General features: G+C 44.6%; 1 long non-coding RNA gene across 1 annotated transcript in view; it reads right to left on the bottom strand.

Annotated features, from left to right (window-relative positions):
* Positions 1-240: 240 nt before the first annotated feature.
* Positions 241-25893, bottom strand: part of LOC146858979 (uncharacterized) — an 86018-nt gene continuing 60365 nt past the window's right edge. Inside the window, exons 2-3 of the long non-coding RNA XR_014979719.1 lie at positions 18708-18800; positions 241-2528 (exon numbers count right to left, since the gene is read on the bottom strand). This is a non-coding gene — a long non-coding RNA (uncharacterized LOC146858979). The remainder of the gene's footprint in view (positions 2529-18707; positions 18801-25893) is intronic.

Consider the following 25893-nt stretch of genomic DNA (forward strand, 5'->3'; position numbering starts at 1 on the left):
CCCACGATGTAGCATGCGATTTATATTAGATCCGGAGCACAGACGCAGCTGGGACCGTCTTTTCACATCAAATATTCAATCAAATATCTCTTACTGAATTTCCGCCGAACGTTAATCTTCGTCCCAAATAGCTCTTACTGAATTTCCGCCGAACGTTAATCTTCGTCCCAAGGGTTGTACGGGTCCATTTTCAACCTGCTCGTCGCCACTTTTAACAAGATACAAGTGGGCTGCCGTAATGAAATAATAGATTTATTGTCATAACAACCCTAAGGACACATCACATAAACCATCCGCTTTTATTCCAGCTCGGCCAGATCTCCTCTCGATTCCACACTCTAGAATCTCGAGAAGATCTTGCACGAGCACCAGAACATTGCAATATAGACACCAAAGTAAAATATAACAAAGTGGTAAATCATTTTTAGTCAAATAAAACAAATCCCTTCAGGAAAAAGTGATTATTTGTATTCCTCGGTGATTCGGGTTTGTATTTGCCCCCCAGAGCAAATACATGGAGGTCCTGAAAACAAACTAACTGTTTACAAACAGCAGTGCTATGTTATGGGTTTTGGAAAGGACTACTGTTATGCCATCATGGGCAACCCGGAATTACCTTCATGTTATTGTATCTATTCAAGTATTTGATACCCTAGAGTCAGTTGCGGTAATGAAGGGTCGAACATTGGAATGGTTTCTTTTTTTGACTCAACAAGTCAGTTTCGATCCAGCAATCGGTTTCTTTCTTCGATGTACCCTTAGGTTGTGCCCTCTCCCCGCATTATTTAACATCTACATGATTTGCCCCTCTCATCTAATTACGGTCCGTAGCCTTGGGTATCAAGTGTCAAGGCCTAAGGTATCAAATGTATGCAGATAAGACACACATCTTGGTGACCCAGTTTATCTGAGTGTGAGTAAGAGATAACTATTAACATTTGGCAATAGGAAACTGTCATGGAGTCGCCGGTAGACACAACCAGCTGAGGCTGTCAGAATGGTGAGTGTGCTGTTTGATACATGTTTATCTTTTGACTACCAGGCCTTGTCATTTATTAAGGCTGCACTCTGTTATTTTTATGGTCAGACTCAAAGTCAACAGCGCTGCTGTCACCAGACAGTTATGTGAAAATCGACAAGAGAGGGGCTTTGGTTCCACCCACATGTTGGGAGCTAGAAGTACATGTTTTGATAGGGCCAAAGGTGTGTGCTTCCACAAAAACAGTGCTTGCCATCCACACAGCGTTGATCATTTTGTTTTTATATCCAGCTGCTTGTGGTTGAACTTTCGTAGTCACACATGTGACTCTGTTATGCTATTAAAGTGTCTTAAATAGCTAGATAATTTATGGTGTTTTTTCTTTGGCAGCAGCACAGATGGGAAGAGGGCAGTCATTACCTACATGGTTTTTAGGTCGAGCCTAGCGTTGCATAGCATGCGTTGCTCGCTTTGCGAGGCATGCAGTATTGAGTATGGCGTGGAAGCTCCGTCCACTCTCCGCCCATCTTTTGTATTGGCTTAGGTCCTAAATGCTGCCTTCCCATTGGTTTTAGGCTTGTTAGACCCTCCTCCTGACGGCCATGTCGTCATTTGTGTCCTTCCATGGCTACTGGCCCCTTTACTGTCAACACTGTTTTGTTCCCGTGCCTCCCCCGTCCCCTCCCGCAAGCTGTGACTTCTCAACCAATCAACACCCCCCCACGCACTCCTGTTCGTGCCTTTTTGCCCGCCCGCACTCCCATTTCAAATGCAATAAGTCTTGCATAAATGCAAGTCCTATTGCATTGCAAAGACTTGTTTGTAAAGTAGTTTGTGCTGACACAGGATGGTAGAGTGTCTGTGCAAAAGCATGCGCAGTCATTTAAATTTTACATGCACACGATGCCCGGTCGCTAATTACATCATACACATGTGCGCCAGAAGGTTACATTCCTGGGAAAAATATTTTTCTTATTACAGCCAAGAGAGTTGCATCAGAGCCGTGCTATGGGACAGATGCACTGTTGAGTTTTGTGCTTGGGCTAAGGATCGGCTGTTGTCAAAAGCTGACATTGAGAATACTCAGAGTTAACTGAGAGTTCTGACCCACTACGGCAGCCTTCCGGAGGCCTGGCCCAGTCGTGCTGCTCGGTGCCTTCTCATCATCGGATTGGTGAACTTGTGAGTACATCATGGTCTTTTATTATATGTTGTTTATAATGTTTGCAGATATTTCAGGTTTTCTAGCTCCGTGCGCGAGTAGTAAACTCGGTTGAGGGTTTTGCTTTGCTCTCTGGGACTTGTAGTCCCTGCTATATAATAGAATAAACAGCTCATCTCGCCTAATACAAAAGATGAACTGGGTAAGCGGCTCAGATATGGGACCTCAGAAATAAAAACAATCCCCGCTGATCTTTTAAAGCATGGGCTGACAAACACCACATGAAGCAACAATCCAGCTTGCTTGGAACTTAAGTGCCGCCAACACTTCAGCTACCGCGGCTCTTGTCTCACCTCCAACGATGCACATTATTGTTTCTTGGCAGATCTAAAAAAAATAAACACATGCCACTGTCAGGTGAAGCTGTTTCTGGAAAGAATCAGGCTGCGATTATTTACGTGACAGTGAGTCTATCATTTTTGCCATGGTCTCTCCTCTCGGTAATCTTTTGTGATATTTTTCACCTCAGTTGCACACAGATTTGCGGACCTGCACGGTGTTCAGTGAAAAACATAATGTCGCTTACAAAGTTCGAGGTTAGTCGGGCCTAATTTCACAATCTGCTGCTAAATCCATAGTGTCAGACACAGCAGGCAGAGCGTCTCCTGCAGGTAGCCTGTGTGCTAGCCCAGTGATTGTTGTAATCTGAGCCTAGCTGGCCACCGTCGAGCCTCCTGCGCCCCGTTGGGGCCAGGCCTAATGCTGTGCCAGTGCGTCTGGACCAACCACAACCAGACACGCCAATGCGAATCATGAGCCCTGTCTGGATGTCGAAATTATTAAATTAAAGTGCTTAGTGGTGAACATCTTCAAGCTGTTTTTTAGGTCTCGCCTAGGCAGCGCGCATGCGCTGCTCTAGGAGATGACCTTTAGAAATTGGTCAGCTCTTTTCAAGCACTCATGCTTGTGCTGGCATTCACCTTGCGGGAGCGAGCAGCGGCACGCTCGGCCACGCTAATTGAAAACAGATGGCCCGCGCGCCGCTGCTCGCTCCCGCAAGGTGGATGCCAGCACAAGCATGAGTGCTTGAAAAGAGCTGTTTGCATTTGCCTGCTTGCGGCCAAGCTTGTTGTGTCTTATTCTGCGTATTGAGCACTGAGGTGGGGGTTATCGTGCTATGGTATGCAGCAGTGATGACAGCGTATTGGTGTATGTACTAGTGAGGAGTCTCCTACCGTAGAAGGTCCAGAGCAGTAATGACACTGGGCTCAGAACTAATACTTTCATTCTCAGGCTCCTCTAGGAAGTTCGTTCATCATTGTAAATTTGTAATTTTTTCTTGTACATTCCTCACCCTTGCTTGCTGTGCTGGATACTGTGTTTTTGTACCCTACCTTTTTCTAGTCTCCTTTTTATTTTTGTAACGTTCTATTGTGTAACACTTCTCTCATGTAACATAACTGGATCTATTGTACAGCGCTCTGACACCTTTGGGTAGTGTCCATGCTATAAAAAAATGCATTAAATAAATATAATAAATAAATAAGAAACATTGTTCTTCTCTGCCCCATCCTGAACACTGCACTGGCTCTGTGGCTAGCCAGAGCAGGAGCGATAAGCTATCACATACCGACCTCCTTCCAATTCAGGTTACGGTAATCGTCTACTGTGTACTTCATTGAAGAGCCTGAGACTAGTTGTCCATTGTTACTGGGTTAAGGGTTGTACGGGTCCATTTTCAACCTGCTCGTCGCCACTTTTAAGAAGATACAAGTGGGCTGCCGTAATGAAATAATAGATTTATTGTCATAACAACCCTAAGGACATATCACATAAACCATCCGCTTTTATTCCAGCTCGGCCAGATCTCCTCTCAATTCCACACTCTAGAATCTCGAGAAGATCTTGCACGAGCACCAGAACATTGCAATATAGACACCAAAGTAAAATATAACAAAGTGGTAAATCATTTTTAGTCAAATAAAACAAATCCCTTCAGGAAAAAGTGATTATTTGTATTCCTCGGTGATTCGGGTTTGTATTTGCCCCCCTGAGCAAATACATGGAGGTCCTGAAAACAAACTAACTGTTTACAAACAGCAGTGCTATGTTATGGGTTTTGGAAAGGACTACTGTTATGCCATCATGGGCAACCCGGAATTACCTTCATGTTATTGTATCTATTCAAGTATTTGATACCCTAGAGTCAGTTGCGGTAATGAAGGGTCGAACATTGGAATGGTTTCTTTTTTTGACTCAACAAGTCAGTTTCGATCCAGCAATCGGTTTCTTCCTTCGATGTACCCTTAGGTTGTGACCTATCCCCGCATTATTTAACATCTACATGATTTGCCCCTCTCATCTAATTACGGTCCGTAGCCTTGGGTATCAAGTGTCAAGGCCTAAGGTATCAAATGTATGCAGATAAGACACACATCTTGGTGACCCAGTTTATCTGAGTGTGAGTAAGAGAGAACTATTAACATTTGGCAATAGGAAACTGTCATGGAGTCGCCGGTAGACACAACCAGCTGAGGCTGTCAGAATGGTGAGTGTGCTGTTTGATACTTGTTTATCTTTTGACTACCAGGCCTTGTCATTTATTAAGGCTGCACGCTGTTATTTTTATGGTCAGACTCAAAGTCAACAGCGCTGCTGTCACCAGACAGTTATGTGAAAATCGACAAGAGAGGGGCTTTGGTTCCACCCACATGTTGGGAGCTAGAAGTACATGTTTTGATAGGGCCAAAGTTGTGTGCTTCCACAAAAACAGTGCTTGCCATCCACGCAGCGTTGATCATTTTGTTTATATATCCAGCTGCTTGTGGTTGAACTTTCACAGTCACACATGTGACTCTGTTATGCTATTAAAGTGTCTTAAATAGCTAGATAATTTATGGTGTTTTTTCTTTGGCAGCAGCACAGATGGGAAGAGGGCAGTCATTACCTACATGGTTTTTAGGTCGAGCCTAGCGTTGCATAGCATGCGTTGGTCGCTTTGCGAGGCATGCAGTATTGAGTATGGCGTGGAAGCTCCATCCACTCTCCGCCCATCTTTGTATTGGCTTAGGTCCTAAATGCTGCCTTCCCATTGGTTTTAGGCTTGTTAGACCCTCCTCCTGACGGCCATGTCGTCATTTGTGTCCTTCCATGACTACTGGCCCCTTTACTCTCAACACTGTTTAGTTCCGTGATGATCACTGGAGGGGAAGTTCGGTGGCGCGTCATTAATTGACCCAACTCTTATCCCAGGATTGGTTGTTGGGGAATATCTTGCCAGATGTTGATTGGCGGAGAGACTAAGAAAATGCGTTCTCACCTTGGATTGGCTGGGAGAGCTCTTGTCAGTTGCCCATTGGTTGTGAGGCCCGTTAACCAGACTCATGGAAATGTAGTTCAGTGCACTACATCTTCCGTCAGTGGACAGTGTTTGGTGTCATGTGTGTTTAATTCTGCGTGATGTCCTGTTTGAACTGAAAGGCAGCCTGGGCCCAACAAGCTTGCTCTTAGGGATTCTGCGCTCAGGCCAGCAGGTTGCCTCAGAGATCTCTGAGGCTAGTGGTGGTGAGTAGACTCGTCAGTAATGCAAAATCAGTATGAGTCTGCTCCGATTCAGGCCCACAGTGGCCTCTGGAGCACTGACAGTCGCCTGAGAGTCACCCGATCCGTACTTCGCCTGCAGAGTGTTGCGTTCAACTGTTTCCTTCCCTTCCTCCGCCCTATGCAATGCCTTGTGACTGGAAAATGACATATGAACAATTGTTACTTACCTGTAAACAGGTGGTTCTCCAGTATTGGTGTCTTTCATAGATTCACATGCTTGAATATTCCCCGTCGTCGGAGTGGGAGTCCCACGGTAAATAATATAGCAATATATACAGCCATAATATATATATATATATACATAAGTAATCATATAAAACAGAGATATAAGTAAGTAATAACATCAAGAATGTCCCTATATGAAATTTCCATAGAGATACATGGAAAGAGAAAAAAGACATTCGTAGTCTATCTCTGTCATTATGTTAGTCCGAACTCCGGCCAATCAGGCGCCAGCTCCTCTCTAGAACCTTCTCCTCAGAGCTCCTCACCTCAGATTTTCGTAGCACCATAGTGACTCAGAGTGTATGAGGAGAAGAGAGCCTCTGAAGGGAGGAGGGAGGGTCGCATGTGAATCTATGAAAGACACCAATACTGGAGAACCACCTGTTTACAGGTAAGTAACAATTGTTCTTCTCCAGTATTGGGGTGTCTTTCATAGATTCACATGCTTGAATATAGAATAGCTAGCAGTAACAATATCATTGTTTCCATGATCACACAGCTTCGAAATTGTAATGACAATCAATCTTCTTATGCATATGACAGTACTGAATAACTAACAGTATAAATGCATCATTATGTCAATTATAAATGGAAACAATATGGAGGAGGGAAGGAAGAGGCTCATCTTATTTAAAAAGATTGCGAAGCACTGCCTGCCCAACTGCAGCATCCTCCTCGTTTAAAGTTGTCAAGCAATAGTGTCTTGTAAACGTGTGTCTGCTCGACCACGTAGCTGCTCTGCAGCTCTGATGCAAAGGCACTCCAGCAAATAAAGCAGTTGAGGAAGACATTGCTCTGGTGGAGTGAGCCCTCACTGGTGACTGCAATGGCTTGTTTGCCTTTTGATGGCAGAAGACGATGGCAGCTGAAACTTAACGTGCAATAGTTGGTTTCGTCACTGGACGACCTTTGTGAAAGCGTCCATAAACTATGAATAGTTGATCAATCCTTCGTAAAGCAGCCGTTCTGCTGATGTAGAATGTTAAACCTAGTTTCACATCCAGGGAATGTAATCTCTGCTCCGTAGGAGTTTGCGGATAGCAAAGAAAGTTCTTAAAATCACTGGTTCGTTAATATGACAGTCTGAAGGCACCTTCAGCAAGAAATTTGGATCTGTACGCACTACTACAGAATCTGGTTTGAACTGTAGGAAAAAGGTGGATTTATTGTAAATGCATGAATGTCACGGACGCAACGTGAAGACGTTAGCGCCCGAAGAAAAGCCACCTTCCATGTTAGATACTACAACTCGACCTTGTGAATCGGTTCGTACGGTGGTCTCATTAGTTGAGCCAATACGATGTTCAGATGCCACAATGGAGGAGATTTACAAAATAACCCCTAGACGAATTGATGGATAATCCTTGAAGAAACAAAAAGGAAGTTGAACCATCCTGACGGAAACGGAAAATTGCCGCCAGAAAAAACCCCTAAAGGTTGCATGAGAGAAACCCGGAGTTAGCTAAATGCAAGAAGAACGGTAAAAATTGTTCTGGTGTGGAGTGAAAACGGGTGCACCCCATTAGATGCACACCAGTGGGGAACACTTTTCCACTTTAATTTGTACGTTTTCACCGTAGAAGGAGCCCTCGCCTGAGCTAAAATGTCTCTACAGTCCTGTGGAGTATCCAAATGGGCAAATTCACAGTGCTCAGGTTCCAAGCTGATAAGCTCAGTGAGGAGGGATTCGGATGACCAATTTTCCCCTTGTCCATCGTGAGTAGATCTGCACGAGGCTGTAGAATGATTGGTTCGGATTGAGACAATAGGAGTAGTTCTGAGAACCATGCCTGCCGAGGCCAACGGGGGGCTATAGAAGTAGATGGCAAGGTTGCCTCCGCATCTACCACAGAAACTCGAGGTACGAGTGGGATTGGGGGAAGAAAAAACGTAGTCAAACAGATCGTACCAGTCCATCAAAAGGCATTGCCCAGAGATCTTTTGTGGGGAAGCCAGCTTGCGTAATCACGGCATTTCCGGTTCTCTAGTGTGGCAAAGAGATCCAGCTGTGGGCGACCCCATCGTTGAAATATCCTCTCTAGAGTTGGTTGATGCAACTCCCATTCATGGGTCGATGAGGAGGACCCGCTCAGGGAATCCGCCAGGATATTGGATACCCCCGGTCGATTAACTGCTGCATATCGTGATGCGATGGTTGATAGACCAATCCCAAATCGACTGAGCTAGTCGAGACAGTTTCGGAGATTTTATCCTGCCCTGCTTGTTTATATAGTGCATGCAGGTTGTATAGTCTGTCTGTATCAGGACTGATTCTCCTTGGATTAAAGGATGAAAAGCTTTGAGAGCCAGCAATATATAGCCATGAGATCCAACCTGTAGAAGTGCCAGGTTTTTTTTTTTTTTTTTGACATATTGACCATTTTCCTTTTATTGATAAAACCTCCAAATGAGCACCCCATCCTTCCAGAGAGGCGTCTGTTATTGTCATGTCTGGTACCATTGTCAGAAGAGAAATGCCTTCCGTTAGATTTAACAGTTGCGTCCACCACCTTTGCGCCAACTTCATCCGATCTGTGATGTTTACAACATCGTTCAAAGAACCTGTAACCTGGCGTTCTTGGACATCCAGTACTCCTTGGATGGGGCGTGTCTGTAATCTGTAATGAGGGATCAATGCAATGCATGATGACGTCATTTTCAGAAAGGACTTCAATATTCTTACAGAAACGGGTCTTTTTGATCTGATAAGGGTTACCAGTCGGAGAATTTTTTGAAGACGGTCTTGGGAGAGAAGTGCCCTTGCTGACACTGTGTCTAAAGTTGCTCCCAGAAAATCCGTGCGATGAGAAGGCAGTAGATGGGACTTTGTGGTATTTATGGAGAGCCCTAAGGCGCGAAACCACCTCCTGTCAAAGATGTGTGTGTTGTAGAAGTTGAACTTTCGATTGTGATTTTAGGAGATAGTCGTCCAGAAATGGAAAGATCTGAAATCCCTGGAACGTAGGACGCTACCACAGGGGCTAGCACCCTTGTAAACCCTCGAGGGGCCGAGCGCAGTCCGAATGGTAAACTTTGAACTGGAAAATCCCCTCGACCCACTCGAAAACGAAGAAATTTCCGATGTTGTCGTAGTATGGAGATATGTAAATATGCATCTTGGAGGTTGATTGTTTCCATGAAATCTCCTTGTGAAAATAATCGCAAGATCTCTACATGCGTTCGCCTACGAAAAGAATGTTTCTTTAGATACCTGCTGAGAGCCCTCAGATCTAGAATGGGCTTCCATTCCCCCTTCCTTTTGGTGATAAGGAAGAATCGGGAATAAATCCTTTCCCTCTTTTGAAATCTTGGTACTACTCCTATGGCTCCCTTGTGTTATAGAAATTGAACTTGTTGTAACAGTTCTTTGATATGAGCCGGTGGCAGTCCGGTAGGTGGTGTGGGTGGAGGGAATTCGATGAACTCCAAAGTGTGACCTCTTGCTATAATTTCCAAAACCCAACGGTTCCTTGTATGGAGGACCATTGAAAATAGTACCGATAGATTCGATCTCCAATTTTCTGGGACTGATGGAAGTCATGTCTCTTAGGAGTGTAACCCTTGTAAGAGGATTTTCCTCTGTAAGTCTTGGAAGACTGCTGTCGAGAAGTTTGCTGTTGGTTAGAGGAATATCGGTTTGAACCCTGGTTATAAGGTCGATATTGATTGATTCCTCTTCGAAAATAGAGGTGCCGCGTCCGCGTGCACCCCGAAAGGGTTGTTATCAAAATTGCAATGTGCCCAGAGAGCGAGCAGTATCTGTATCTTTCTTTATCGATTGGAGAGCTTCATCCACCTGATCTCCGAATAAAACCTCTTCTTCGTCATATGCCATGGTCTTTGACGGTTCCGGCAGTTGCTCAACTAGTGTTGACATATCCGCCCATACTTGACGGTCCTAACGACCCAGGATGGCCAAAGCATTAGCCGCTCTCACCATGGTGGAAGCCATCGAAGAGAATTTTCACCCTATGGCATCCAAACGACGTCCACCACGATCAGGTGGTGCAGTGATCGTAGATGCAGGGTTTCTAGCCCGGCGTTGCTCTGCCTGTGTGACTACAGAATCTGGCTTCGCTTGACCAGTGAGGCACGCTGGTGCTCCTAATGGTGATTTGTACCTTTTTCTCCAATCTAGGCACCCGTGCTGGAAGACTATGAGGCCTCCATAATCTTTTTGCCTTCCTCCCCAATAAATTCGATTATAGGGATTGTATGTGTTTGTTTAACAGGCTGATCTTTGAAATCGTACAGGAAATAATCCTTCGTTAATTTGAACGTTAGTGCTGTCCTATCCCTTAACTGGTGGAACTTGCATATCAACAGGTGGTGAGTCACCAGGTAGCACCGGAGAGGGAGATGGTGTTTGGGCATGATAGTTATCCCACTCCGCCATACCATCATCATCATCATCAGCATCGCCACCATCATCGAGAATCTCACCATCCTCCCTGTCCTGAGGAATTTCTTCTTCTTCAGTATCATGAGGAGGTACTGTCCGAGTTGAAGAATGTCTCAGCGGTACTGTAGGTATTACCACAGAAAGTATTGGAGCCGGTACCGGTTCCGATATAGTTGTTGGCACCACTGGAGTAAGCGGAACCACAGACACTTGTGGTGATAAAGGAAAAACCGCCGATTATAGTTGTCACAACCGATTCAGCTAAACCTTCTTCTGAATCTTGATCTGAGTCAGTGGTAAAACAATGGTTAAGGAAGGCGGGAATCCTCCACCGATATAACTTCACCCGACCTTTGTCAAGTACTCGGTGGTAATGGTAATAAAGGAACAGCAGCAAAGGACGAAGTAGTCGCTGTATATGTCGAAGAGATTTGGATTTTTAATGACCTCTGTGCAGAAGTCGTCTTTTTTAAACCCTTATTTTTACCGATGAGACTGCAGTCAACGGGCTCTGAGGCATAGAAGGCTATTGAAGAGATCTTTGTAGACGGAATCGTCAACGGAACCATCGTCGACGGAAACCACCATCGAAAGATTCATTGCCGATGGAACCATAGTCGACAGAACCATCGTCGACGGAACCACCGTCGACGGAACCATCGTAGACGGAACCACCGTAGACGGAACCACCGTAGACGGAACCACCGTAGACGGAACCACCGTAGACGGAACCACCGTAGACGGAATCACCGTAGACGGAATCATCGTCGACGGAGCCACCGTCGACGGAGCCACCGTCGACGGAGCCATCGTCGACGGAGCCATCGTCGAACGGAGCCATCGTCGACGGAATCACCGTAGACGGAATCACCGTAGACGGAGCCACCGTAGACGGAGCCACCGTAGACGGAGCCACCGTCGACGGAGCCATCGTCGACGGAGCCATCGTCGACGGAGCCATCGTCGACGGAGCCCTCGTAGACGGAGCCATCGTCAACGGAGCCCTCGTAGACGGAGCCCTCGTAGACGGAGCCCTCGTAGACGGAGCCATCGTAGACGGAGCCATCGTAGACGGAGCCATCGTAGACGGAGCCATCGTAGACGGAGCCATCGTAGACGGAGCAGCCATCTTTGAAAAAACTGGAAAGTTGAAAACCTCACTAGCCTGAGAACTATGTCTCGTGGGCGACACAGCAGTATTCAAAGAAGAAGAAGTGGCAGATGTCATAGTCAGAGACATTTTCTTCTTTTAAGGAAGGAGTAGGTAACTCCTGTACACTACTGCGTTTTGAGGCTGTGTGGGAACGGCCAGAAGTAAAGTTTTCTACCTCAGAAAATTACTTCATATTTATCCTTAAGTCTCTGGAGCCACAACAAGAGACGGCCTTCCCTGTCTTTCAGAGTTTTTGTAGAAAAAATTCTACAGAATTTATATTCACCCACTTCATGGTAGGGTAAAGACAGTAAATACACTTACTGTGTGGATCTTCTGAGAATAACGTAGCTTTCCACAAAAGAACAAGGTCTAAACAAAGACTTCTTACTTGAAGTCATCCTGAAGAGAAAAAACTGAGCAGAGCTCAGGGAGACTCCCTTTCACACGACGTGCGGTAGAAAATCTGAGGTGAGGAGCTCTGAGGAGAAGGTTCTAGAGAGGAGCTGGCGCCTGATTGGCCGGAGTTCGGACTAACATAATGACAGAGATAGACTACGAATGTCTTTTTTCTCTTTCCATGTATCTCTATGGAAATTTCATATAGGGACATTCTTGATGTTATTACTTACTTATATCTCTGTTTTATATGATTACTTATGTATATATATATATATATTATGGCTGTATATATTGCTATATTATTTACCGTGGGACTCCCACTCCGACGACGGGGAATATTCAAGCATGTGAATCTATGAAAGACACCCCAATACTGGAGAACTAAAATTCAACCGTTATGCCATGCGGATAAAAGAATGTTCTTAGATGGCATTCTTTAGTACTGGCTAGGGGGTTGTCTACCCATCGGCATTCATGGTTTGTGGAAAGTGTATATTCGTGCATATCATGCAGCAGTCGTGCCGAGCGCAACAATAATTAACATAGCCGCCAAGTGTTCAGATTTGTGTGATATTTCTATGGTTTCAGTTGGCGTATGAGTGACATTCTACTTACTGTCAAATGTGTGAAACTTGGAGTGACACCTTTTTACGACCAAATCAAAGCTACGACCTGTATCTGAGTGCCTCCCTGTGAGTTTTGATATTGATTCAGATCTACCACACAACAGTGAACATCTGTTTAACACAAGCTAGACCTTTTGGCGTTGCTAATGAGCAAAGGCAGTGATAAAAATATAATTGTAATAACAATTATGTTGTCCATGATTAGAACTGAAAATGTTTCAATTAGGAGAAAACTAGACCATATATTGAACATTACTAGGTATGTGGAAAGGTTTGTGGTCTTTAGAGTCTCGCAGTCACCCTGTTCTCCTGTTCTTAGTAGTTTCTCACTCTGTTAGCCACATTTTCACCTCACTGCTTTCTGAAATGCTCCATCTGCACATCTCACATGTCATTTCTTCCCACGGTCTTTTCACTGTCTTTCTGCCTGTACTTGTGTCACCCTTTTTTCCCTATTCTCGGGCACAAGGCCTCTCTCTGCCCTCATCTATGAATACCGAATTTTCTTTCCCTTAGTTTTGTGCTGTCCGTATTTTGACAGCTGTGAATCACCTTCACACTCCACATGAATTGGGAATGACAATTGGCACTTATGTGACTCTGTATGCCCTATAGAAAGGCTGCGGATTGGATTAGTGTGAAATCAAAACTTTGACCCATCAACAAAGAGTGTGAGAAACTTTCCCTGACTTCAGTCAGACCTCCAGAGCTTTCAATCGCTGCCCGTCATGAACCCCCGAGTATAACTTGAACCTACCCAGACACCTGGAGCATTGGAAAAAAACATAGAAACACTCTATTTGGAAAAAGCATATGCTTTTAGGTAATGTAAATGAAATGAAACCTAAAATGAAAAAGGTGATTGCATCACTTTCATGGATTACCTTGAGGGAAGAGTTTACCATGGTGCTGTGCACTCTGTGGAGACATCAATAATTAGGCGAGCGTGTTGTCTGCATACACTTGTAAGCCACCAATAGGCACTGTGAGAAGCCCTCACTTCCTTGATCACTAACTCCAGAGCTGTCAATCTTGGTCTATCATGCGCCCTCACCTATAACCTAACCTTCCTCATACACACAGAGGAGACTAGGTTCACAGTTCGTGCACAAATACAAGATTTACACGTTGCCTGAAATAAACCGCCAGTAAAAGCATATACACTTAAAAAATGCAAGGCACAGTAAGACGTGAAATGTAAACAGTACTGCATTGCTCACATACATTTTCTGGTTCACATTTTGAGAGGTCAGTCTGGATATCAGCCCCAGCAGGGGGCTGCTGCCATGACTGCCCTGTCTGTCGCAGAGCTTCAGATTGGGACTCTGAGCGGGGGGCTTGTGGCACAGAGCCCTTGGCTGGGCATCGGTACTGCATACACCTTCAAAACGTGCCCTCAAAAGCTGTTGCTTAGTCTGTGTGCCTTGAGAGAGAAGATGCGATGATTCCAGACATATCGATTCATTGCAGCAAGCCGGCTCCAGCACAGGTTTCTACGCCTCTTCTCTGTGCTGCGCTCTCACTGCCCTGGGCCCTGTGCACATTCAGACAACTGATCCAGCTTGAAATCAAAGCGCCTCGAGCAGTGCTCAGAAGAGCTAAAAATGTGTGAGAATGCATTTGAGTATGGGAATGTAGGGGCATGCACTAAAATGCGTTATACCATGGTAGGTAGCAGAACAGAATCGCGGAATCAGGGGTGATGGGGAATGTGGCCCTGAGCTCCCATCAAAAGTGTTGCTTCGCCGAGCAGTATCAAAGCAGATTGGCAAGGGCTCATTCTGTGTGCCTGCAGCGCCCACATGCAGCATGTTGGACAAGGCCAAACGCCGAAGGCCCCTGGGGCAGTTGTGGAAGATTTTTAAATAAAAAGAATTTGCCTGGATTCTTTAACAGTCTATCCTGCAATTATAAAAAAAGATCTCCAGTCATCTTCTGGGACTTCAGTTTTCTGGAAAGTCTTAGACGCTGCCATGGATGGGCTCCAGTGAGTCTGATCAGTCAGCTTACTGTACAGCCCGAGACAACTCTCTTGTGCCCTCACCAATTATCCATGTTGTCTATTTTTGGATTGAGGAAAACTAATAGGTGGTGAGCCTAGTTTGGAATGAACTGCAGCCGGCTATGCACCCAGACTTCGACGTCTCCCCATTACGTCGCTGTGGAGCTCCCCTCGTGGAGGAGGGTTGTTGCTAAAAGGCCACTTTCAGTGGGGGCCAATGACAATAGTAACAATGTAAATGTGGGATGGTGGAAAGGATTGAATGGTTTTGGGTGCATGAGTCGTACTGCTGTGGTCTCATTCTCAGGAGTGACGTAGATGGTTGGTATTTCGCAAAGGGCTACTGGTAATTGCCATGGAGATTGTAGGCACCTTGAAAATGTCATCTTATTAATGTACCATAAAGCCTACCCAGTTGGCAAATGTCTGGAAAACACCCAGCCCCCCCATGTATGTGTATGTCAAAGTACTACACCTTGTGGGAGAAATGTGGTAGGGACAAACCCGCATGCATGCCGTCTGACCAGCAGTGCAGTCTGCAGATGGGTAGCAGGCCTCCACAACCCCAGTGCAGTCCTCCGCTTTATCCCTTGTCAGCTGATGTGTCTCGTGTTGCTGGGGTGGGTGCACCTCCACATAACTGGAAGAAACCAACCTGAGGGTATCATAACAACAACAATTGCTTCCTCCATTAGGCAGACTTCCGATTCTCTTAATTCCCACCAGTGGATTTCCTCAGCACGTCTCTTCCCCACCTCAATCGGCAGAGATGTTCACAGCGTGGTCATCTTGCTCTGAGGCATGACCCGCCTCTGAACCTATTAAGACATCTGACATTCATTTAGTCTTCACCAAATCTCAGCAGTAGATACATTTAATCTCATGTGACAAATAATTTATAATTTAATTTTCCTCTTATTTACTAAACCGAGAAATCAGCCAGTATTCAGTAGCTTATTGTGAAAAAGTGCACGCACTGATTCGGAAATTTGTGGAATCTATTTTTGCATCAATAACTTGAAGTAAATGTTTCCATACTACAGGTGATGTTTGAGAGCATTTGTTCATGTACAGCAATCTTCAGCAAGTATCTGAGACTTACACCGCTGCTTAGAGCCACATTGAACTCTCACCTAATGAAAAACAAGCATTGGCATAGCCAATAGGTCTCGCCTTTGGGACCTTATAAGTATTTAGTTATGCAGCACAATATCCTTGGTGCAAAAACATCAACAATTGCATGGCTAAACACTTATACAGTCCCAAAGGCGAGACCTATTGGCTATGCCAATGCTTGTTCTAACAGAGATGGATGCTTAGCTGGTTACTTTATTTTACCTTAAAAACATCATTCATAATGCTACCACACCATAATGTTTCCGTATCTTCCAAGTACTTTGAATAAAATTAATTATGGTCAGGCAAGCTTTTTCTGAAGCTAATTGTTGTAAAGCCCTAGTTATCTTTAAATCAAGCCATAACCTAGATTAAAATAAGTATACAATGTCCTAAAAATGACAAAGTGCAAAGGGCTCTGTGCATTATAATTATAAATGTGCTGGGGTATTCAACGAGATATTCAAACCAAATACCAAAGTTAGGGACGCAAACAGGAAGTGCACAGTATTTAATCTAAAACGCGTTAAAATCTGTGTTGAGGCTTTAGGAAGGCATTTCGGGCCCCTCGCTGTCGTTAAATCAAATTGGTATTGAACTGAGTATTTACTTGGATGCTGTGCTAGCCTGGCGTCCTCGAGATTCGCACAATGCGGCCGCTTTACCATGCCCCTATTTGTTGACTTTAGCAGAGGTCAGTAAAATAACAGAATCACTTTAGCATTCTCTAGTTTCCAGTCCAGAGAAAATTTTTCCTCAAACACCCGGAGACAATAATATTTTTTTAAAATCTTGTATTTTCAGTGATATGACCACCGAAGGCCCTGCTTTTATATTAAAAACAGAGCTTTGGACTATACCACTTCCCGCTGGAAGGCAACATTTCTCTCCATGTGGTCCCATACCTGGCGTGTCGCACAGTTTGGTGCTTACTTTCTCTCTATGTAAAACAACAGTAGATGTTTCAGCACCCAGGCTAATGTGCTGCACAGCTAAATACATAGAAGGTCCCAAAGGCAAGAGCGATTGCATTGCAAATGCTTGTTTAGATCTGGCTTGACATTCCAACTGTCACCTGACCTTTTAACCTACACCAATATTATTCTATATTTTTTATGCTTCCAAAGAAATATATATCCAATTCCATGCTGTCTGCTTATAATGCTTCACTTTACCATACAACATTATTTTAAAGCCAGACCTATTGGCATTGTCAATGCTTGTTTATAATTTGTTCAGAATGTTCTCCATTGCTATACACGTCCATTTGAGTCTGTTGATATATACAGTAGTCTTCTATAGGCAGCTTTTTTTCAGTTACCTATTTGAATACCGCCAAGAGCAATAGTATGTGGTTTTAGGAAGCCGGAACATCTGTCAGGGCATTTACACCAAGGAGATTGCTTATATGGAAATCTGCTCAGAGTCCAATATATTTGAGTATTTATTTTATTTTATACAGTGGCATAGCAAATGGGAAAATGGGGGGGGGGGGAGGGCGATCCGCCCCAGGTGGCACTAGTGTTGGAGGCATCACCCCCACCATCCACTCCCCCAATTATGTGCTCTTAATCTGATCCTAAATTCGCTCCTCTTCCTTAAAAGAGTAACACTTTTGGTAGTGAAATATTAATCGTAACAGCTGTTGCACTTTGGAATGCTCTGCCTTTTTGTTGCCAGCAGGTCAGGTCATAGAGATTAACTAAAGCAGCTGTATAAAGAATGAAAACAAAATGTTGCTGGTCTTTCTTTTGCTTCAGCTATTCTAGCTGTACCATGAGAGATATTTACAACAGCTTGATTACCTATCGCACTCCTTAGGTAATTATAGAAAAGTTTTTTTTTGCATGTTTTTACGCATTTTGAGCTGCTACACCTTAATTTTTTTAAACGGACTTGTATTAAACTAACCTCTTTCTGCAACAAATATCTAAAAGCCTATTATAAGGAATAAAGTACCATCAGCTGTGCATGACAGGCATATTGCCAGTCAGCTCTGAGTTCCATAAACTTATAAAGGAACTCGGCCTTCTGCCTCATTCCTCTGTAAGCTCATGGAACTCCTGGGTGATTTGAAATATCCTTATAATGTTTGAGAGGGGGTACCTTATCCCATATATAATTAGATTTTCTCACATTTTCGAGGTTATGACTGTGTGGGAGTAAAACCTGCCCCCAAGGTAATTTTCCCTATTCACATTTCACCAAGCAAAACATGCCAAATGTGATTGAGAAACAACTGGTATCCCTCGTTCAAGGTGCAAACGCTTCAAATGAAGTGGTTTTGCTGCACCGGGGAAACAACAAAATTACCACATCATTCTAGGGAACCGGGAATGAGAAGCAATACAACCCGCCACTTTTTCCCAGTGTTATTGTGAAGCTGGTCACATCCTACTTGCTGGCCTAAATTAAATCCTGCAGTTTGTTTGATCCTTGTTGATCAGGCGTCCAGTCCAGTGGGGTACCAACACCTCGCTGCCCCCAGAGAAAGATTACTCTCTTGAGGCTGCTGACTATTAACTTTTTCTGTCCCCTGCCTTTTTACCTTCTTTGTCGCTTCCAAGCTCACTATTACGCCCTGCTCCACCTGGGCTGTACACCGGTCCTGGTTAGAAAGTGTTTGGGGTGTCGTTCCTTAGAAACACTCAATATGTTGACCCTTAGGGCCCACCGCTTTTGTATGCCCATTGCTGCATTGTATGCCCATTGCCATGCATGTGCCTGTGTGAACCACTAGGTTTGGCCCAACTTTTCCTTATGTGGCTTTTTAGTTATTCCCAATTCGACCATTCGGCCATCATCACAGCACAAAACCAAGTCTTAGTTCTTTTCCAAAAGATCCCCAAATTTCATTCTACTTATAAGCCCCGTGTTCTAGGAAGAGCCAAAATCTTGTGAGATTTTAGTCTCCTTCAAGATTCGGCGGCCATCTTGGGTGTGGTAGTATAAATGCCACGCCCTCACTTGAAACCACACTGGGCTCCAATAATCTTACCAAGCAGCGGTGCAGGCTCCTGTTTCCTTCCCTGCCTACCTTTCTCGAGCCGGTAAGTCCCGCGTGTCTGCCTCGTTTTCACTCCTTCCAGTGAGTACTCCTCTTTGGCACAGTTGATGCCACCTGCGGCATCTGAAAGACAAAAAGAACAAATTACACGGGTTACTACTTTTCAACCTAAAAGGTCAGTGCACTGAATTTAACGGGACGCAACAGTTTATATTTAAACAATAAATGCGCAGCAAAGTATCACAGCAATCTGCATTCAAGACTTCCTTTAACGCATTACTTTCAAGTTGCATCGATAACCCAAGACTCAGTTCCCAAGATTTTGTATCTAAGTTGGCTGCAATTTAAGACGCTCAGTTCCAAAAAACCATTACTCTTGGTAAAGCTTTGCAACAAAAATAATCTAGCACAGGGTAAGAACTCTTAGTCTGCTCAGGTGATGACCGGCGTTACTGGGGGCTCTAGGAACTTTAAACTAGTTGTGAGCTTCAATATGGTGAGTATATTTAAGGGGCTAACATATTAATGATGTACCTCCCGTGACTAGCGTTGAATGATCGAATTGCTTCTAAATTATGTTTCTGCTCTCATAGGAAACGAAAGCTGCAACGAAGCACAGAGCTTTCGTGCAGGTCAAGTACGAACTGCAAAGGGAACCTGAAGGTCTTGCTACCCTGTCCATCCCGTCCACTTCTCCTACCCCATTTCCCCCTGGGAACAGTCGCCAGCCCTTGTGAACCGACACGTGTTGAGGGTTGTTCTTGGAGGGCTTGGGTGAATCATTATCGCTCCTGCGGATTCCTGCTCTTCAGGTGAGTGGAGTCTTGACACTCATGAGCCACACACTCCATGTCGATCCATTCTTTTTTGTACCATGAAGACAGGTTGTGTCTCATAGTGATCTGGTCCCTTCCTCTCCCACAGATCACAACACAAACAACAGGGTTCTTTATCTCCATCCATCTAGGTTTGCCACTTACCAGCAGAGTCACCAAGCAGATGTCACGTGTAACCCCTTTTCCCTACACACACCTTCGCTTGATAAGGTTCAGTCAAAGGAAAATGGAGATCTTCGTAGTGCTGGCAGACACAGGGTGGCCTTATTGGATCCAGCAATTAACTATAAACGTAAACAAGAACATAGTGCCTCCTCCTGGATTGTCTGGCCCAGGAACTGGCACATCCCTAAACAGGCACAGTGTTTGAAAATCTCTCTCCCTGTTACAGATAAGGATTACTAAAGTGTAGGAAATTCATCAAAATAAAGTGAGCAACTAATGAGAGGGCCATTTAGATAGCTGCAATCTGTAGGCATTCACTCTGCAGATTGAATCCCCTCCATCACTTACTACACTGCCCCTCATAGTCCTTACACATTCTAAATCTCAGTTACTTCATTACCAAGATGCACATTGGCAAGTGCGCCTCCTCCCTCCTAGGAGGTCTCCATTTTTCTCACTATAGGAATGCAAATACAGTAGGTTCCAAGGTAAAATCCCTCCTGCATCCCAAGGGTCCCACAGGCTCACACCTCTTAGAGGTGCAACCTCCACCTGCGTGAAATGAAGAAGTCCTTGCTTCTGACCCAGGCTGTGTGCTAGGAGTGAATGAGACCCTTCACCTGGCTAGAAGTCTAGAGACCAATCATAGGCCTCTCACTCGCCATTGATGGCCCTATCGCTGACCTGACTCCCGTCACCCTTGTGCTGGTCTGAAGGGATGCTTGTGGATCTGGTTCCATTAACCTACTTGTCTCCAGAGCCAGGGTGGCCCAGTGGACTCTACCCGCTGGCATCTCAGGACAACATAATGCTAGCCTCCTCAGCCCTTTGGTCACAGAGGGCCTTATCCATTTTGTCCCCTGAGGATCCATTTCAGACATGGAAACTCCAGCTGGAACTCTCCAATCCTGCCACTCTTGTGAAGGTGGAGCCTGGCCGGAGGCCTGTACTTGCTGCTGCGGACAAGCCAATGCCTCAGTGACCTCCTCGGACACCTCACTGCTTCTCATTGTAACTGATTAAATTCCCTCAGAATTAACCTACACATGCGCTTGACCAATGTGTGCAAAAACCCTCTGTCATGCACATAGCCCACAGCAACGCCCTGCCCATGGTCTGAATATCTGCACTCCTGCAGCCTATTTCCCTCATGAGGTCCTGTCTCATCACATGCTCGCATAGTCTTGTAGGAATGTTGTCCTCAAACCTCCTTCTCTTGCCCTATTCCCATGCACCTACATTATTTGTTACACTATTTACCCATGTGGAGTTCCTTTGCTATCTTGTAACAATGTTTCAGATTTTTACTTTTACCCTCCTGCACCAATTTCTCATACACCATGATTCTCTGAAATTAACTAAAACATTAATCAATGGCTGATCAGTTTGTTGCAACTAAACCAGGCAAATCTGAGTTCAAGGGACTAAGGCTCAAGTTGCGTAAAAAGGAATACCTTCAATCAAACCCAAAAGTGACAGTTATCTACCTCTGGAAGTGATGTCACACCTAGGTTACATGACTATGGTCTGAGGTCATGTGACTTGGGGCTATGATGTCACTGTATTCAGTTGACTGGGCCGTGATGTCTCCAGCAAATTCTGCTGATCTTGTGAGTTGTAACAGCTGTAGACTGGAACATGACCCCAAGCTTTGCACAACACTGTAGCTTACGCCTCTTGGGGTCGCATCTGCTGAGTACAGTTTGCAGGATTTCATACCAGCCGTATATGAGAAAGTGTAGGGAGAGCTGCTGTAGGTGTATGCAGGCATAAAGCTGCCTTAAGGCCTAGAGCACCAGACAACGGTGCAGCCACAGCACTATCTGGGCTATTACAGGGTACATTGTATTGGTCCTTATATGAGTCCTCCAGCGCTTTGCACTGTAAGTGTGGTGGAAGGAACTGAGTCTCACAGGTTGTAAATATGTGTCTGAACATGCACAGGCTTGTTTTGCTAGTGGTACACCATTCTATTACATGGGGATAGCTAGGTGAGGCTTGCCAAATACGCTTGTTTACACTGGTATGTGTGCGTGTATTCCCCTTCCAACTCTTGTGTGTCTGTGTGAGTAAGCAAATCTGACAGCATCAGCTGTGGTGCTTTTATTAGTTTGATGAGACTCAGAACTCGTCTCTGAAAGGGTGGGGGGAGGGCTATTAGGGTAGAGTGAGTCCGAAGTTCGACTCTAGCACTCTCTTTCGAGCACAAAGGGTCTCATTACATATGCAACTGGCTGCTGTCTGATAAGACAAGGAATATGGGACAGAAATTCAGAAATAGAGAGTAAATGAAAAGCTTTTCAAAGATACACAGCTAATAGAGGCAGCCTCTTTTGTTGCAGATAGACTGCATAAATTGAGACCCTCAGATGAGGTGATTCTGTCTCATTGAGACATGCTGTACCTACAATATAGGCTTCGAGCACCACCTATCTATTAGATTGGTTCCTCATACAGTCCTTCGGCTTTGGAAGTGATTCTGTGAAGGACATAGCTCGTCCCAGCATTCAAAAAGGTGATTCTGTGAAGGACATAGCTCGTCCCAGCATTCAAAAAGGTGATTCTGTGAAGGACATAGCTCGTCCCAGCATTTAAAGAAATTAGATGCAAATCAGATGCACTTGAAATGCACTCAGAGGAGGGGTGAGGGAAGCCCTTTTGTTGGAGAGGGGGCACATACATTAAGACCATGGGACATCATGATTATAAGGAGACCCCTTTTGTTGCAGACAGACCACATAAATTAAGACCCTGGAATAAGGTGAATAAGGTGATTCTAAGGGAGCAGTTTTGTTGCAAAAATGTCTGCATAAATGTAGGCCTTCATGCTGACTATCACGGACACTGAAAGTTAACATATTCAAAAATACAAGTTTGAGACAGCAAACCCTTGGGAGACCACAGGACTATGGCGAAAGCTGACAGAGAGACCTATCCTTAAGACACAATCTCTAGAGACAGCCCTCGCCCCTGATGTTTCTCAAGATATAGATGTGCAATCAACGTGTCTGGTGATCAATGGAGGTAAATTCTAGATTATATCTTTACTATTTAAAAAAAAATAGTTGTATTGAGCTCAAAAGTTTCTGTTTTTGACAGAGCATTATGTTTGAAAAGCTGCTAGCCCTCTGAATGATCCTGTGAAGTTTTGAAAATGTGCATGTTATCTTAATTATTTAATGTTAAAAATGGACAGAGTATTTGTTTTACATTTCCTTGTCCTGAAAGAAAAAACAAAAAAAGTCGTCACCAAGTGGTTATGACAGATTGGAGAGGAGCCAGCTTTTTAGGTCTCGCCTACGCAGAGCATGCGCGCTGTCTCTTCGAGACATGCTGTATCTTCGAGACATGCTGTATCTAAAATATGGGCTTCGAGCACGGCCTAGCTATTTGATTGGTTCCTCTTACTGTCCTTTGTAAATTCCGGCTTTGGTTTGGTGAATACACTTACTAGTCCATCTTTGACTTTTGTAACCTCCCATGAGGACTGCCCCTTTTGCGTGTGCTCTTACTCTTATTTAAGATTCTCTGAGAGCACTCTAATTTTTGTTTTTGTTTCTTGCCAGGTGCTCATTTTCGTTCCCAGACAACAACTCGCTTTATGCTCGTTTTGTTTAGTATTTACTTTTTTTTTTTTTCAACCATTGCCGGGTTCCGTCTCTATTTTGAGTCTACCATTGTTAATTTTATTGTTACAATCAAGACTCTAACCTGGATCCCCAATCCCAAAGTCAGCAGCTCTTTATGTTACGTCACATCCTCTCAGTCCGCTAACCTAAAAAGTAAATGTTTTGTTTTAATGACAGATTGCCTTTAGTGTCATAACAACATCATTTTGGGGATGAGCTTGTTTCAGGTTACTTTTCTTGGTTTGGGCTAATTGTGGGCTTGTTTTTACGAACTCTAGTGCTTGTTAATATATGCCATGACCACAAACCCAGCTCCCAAAGTGGCCAAGCTGACAGCGGACTGCCTGGTCTGCATTTTTCCTACCTAAATGCAAAAGAACTACTTACTGCAGCCATCGTCACCAAAGTGACACTATTTGTGGAGGGGCTGAGCAAGTACCACAACAAGGGCACTCTAGTGCGACTTGTATAAAAGTCAAAAAGAATAATTGTGCCAAGGTCAAAGGTAAGTACCAGCGATTGTCCATTGCCATGTGGGCCCCTCCCTCTCTCTCAATCTTTCTCCTTAAGAATAATTTTCCTTTTGTAAGACGTCATGCTTTGGCACTCATAAGGCTCATTGATAACTTTAGTTGCGGCGCTGATTCGGGGATCTGATGATCTGAATAAAAAATAAAAGTGACATTATCCCCCTGCCCCATCCATACCCTTCCTGTTGCTTGTTACATTTGAGTTCACTCAGGTGTGCTTGGGCAGGGTGTAATTTCTCCACTGGTGTGCTCAACCCCCTTCCTCTGGGCTGCTTTACACCGCCTCTGCTGCAAGGCTGCTTTTTCTTAGGTGAGAGGCAGGCACACTGCAGGTCTCTCAGAGGCCACTGCTTGAGTCCCACTCTGAGAAGTTGGGGAGGGGGCATGCCTTGCTGAGCAGAGAGCAGATCAAGTGGTTTTTGGTGTGATAGCACCCAAGATAATGGGCTGCATGGCTAAAAACATATACGGTGCCAAACGCGAGTCCTATTGGCTGAGTCAAAGCTTGTTACTTTTGCTTGAGAGGTCAGTATGTTTCATTTCAGTGAGTGTGGCATTGTGGAGTGCGGATAATGTATTCTAGAAATGTTGCAGAAAGTGGCATGGTCGGTTGATCGTACTAATTGAGACCAACCTATTGTGCAGCACATTAGATGTTAAGGCCCGTTTTTTCTATTTCTGTGAATGCAAAGGAACACTGCAGTTTAAAAAAAATTAGCTTGTCTCATGGCACCTGCATTATGCCTTTATTGTACTTTCATTGCTCGTCATCTTTGATTCGGGAGCTTTCTGATGAGGTGAAGTATTCCATTATTGATACTCGCGCTTTAGACGTGCTGAGACTGTCGCTATTTTCAAATTGCATAGTGATGCAGAAAATGTAAAGGTTTTATGTGCGCACCTGTTTGTTAGGCCTCTGCGGCTATTGTGTTATACCAATATTGGGGGTTTTCAGTAAAATACAATGCTAAAACACAGTACTTCATGCCAAAATGTAGGCCACAAATTGTATACTAACATTCTGCTACAACCTAGATGTTTGAAGCTTGACTTCATGAAATTGGGGTGTGAAAGTAGCATCTGGTGTATCATTAGGAACTGTTAAGGTCTATTTTGTCTAACTAGGTCTGCATTAGATTTTACCTTGTCCAGTATTTTGTAAAGCGCAAACAATTACCCGAAGATTTCAAGGCTCCGGGGGCCGTCGGGAAAATTAAGCGAGATATTGCCAGAGTCACATGGTGCTGGGCTGATCTGCCGCCGGTACCGGGGATCGAACCGTGAGCCCATGGGTTCCGGAGTCAGTTGCCCTGGCAGCTACGCCACACCTTGCTTGTAAAGAAATGCTGTAGCTTTCAAAGAATAGCGTGTGTTGAGGCATTTGTATTCAGCTTTATTGTTTCGGTTTTTCTTAAATGTTCTTCCTCAGTAGCATAGTTTGACTATATGTGGTTACAAACTACAAATTTGGGTAAAATACGACAAACCAGGGGGCGTGGCTTGGAGCGCAAGGAAGATGACGGTGTGAGCCTGCAGCTTTGTCTTGAAGGAACGCTTGATTTACCATCACCCAGTCTGAGTAGAAGAAAATACAGTTAGCCCAGACGAGTAATGGCATATGGAAGAGAGGAAGCGAGATGACAACAGACAAAACGGTTGCTTCAACACCCTTATAACAGAACGAAGATACTGGCATTTTGGGACCCCACGCCGCATGGTTAGACTGCATGGTTAGGCCGCCGTAAAGACCCCAGCTGGGCTTCCGAAGCTGAAACCCTGCACCAGACTGTTGCAAAAAGGGCGTAAATGCAGTGGATGAAGATATTCCACAGAACAAGAATCAAGTAAGGTACCTACTGCCTTCCTCTACTCTGGAGATCAAGGAGTGTGTGAAAAGCTTGAAGTCGAACACAGGTGCTTGACCCTAACATGGCGGCCATTTCTCATTATTCTCATGCGCTAAATGCACTGGGGCAGATCCGCACCTGAGACAGGGATCTGCTGTTGGTGCATGGATCACAACTACTACTTGCAACCTCTATTCTGTGGATCAAGA

This window comes from Triturus cristatus, chromosome 3_2 (assembly GCF_964204655.1).
Source record: "Triturus cristatus chromosome 3_2, aTriCri1.1, whole genome shotgun sequence".
Lineage (NCBI taxonomy): Eukaryota > Metazoa > Chordata > Amphibia > Caudata > Salamandridae > Triturus > Triturus cristatus.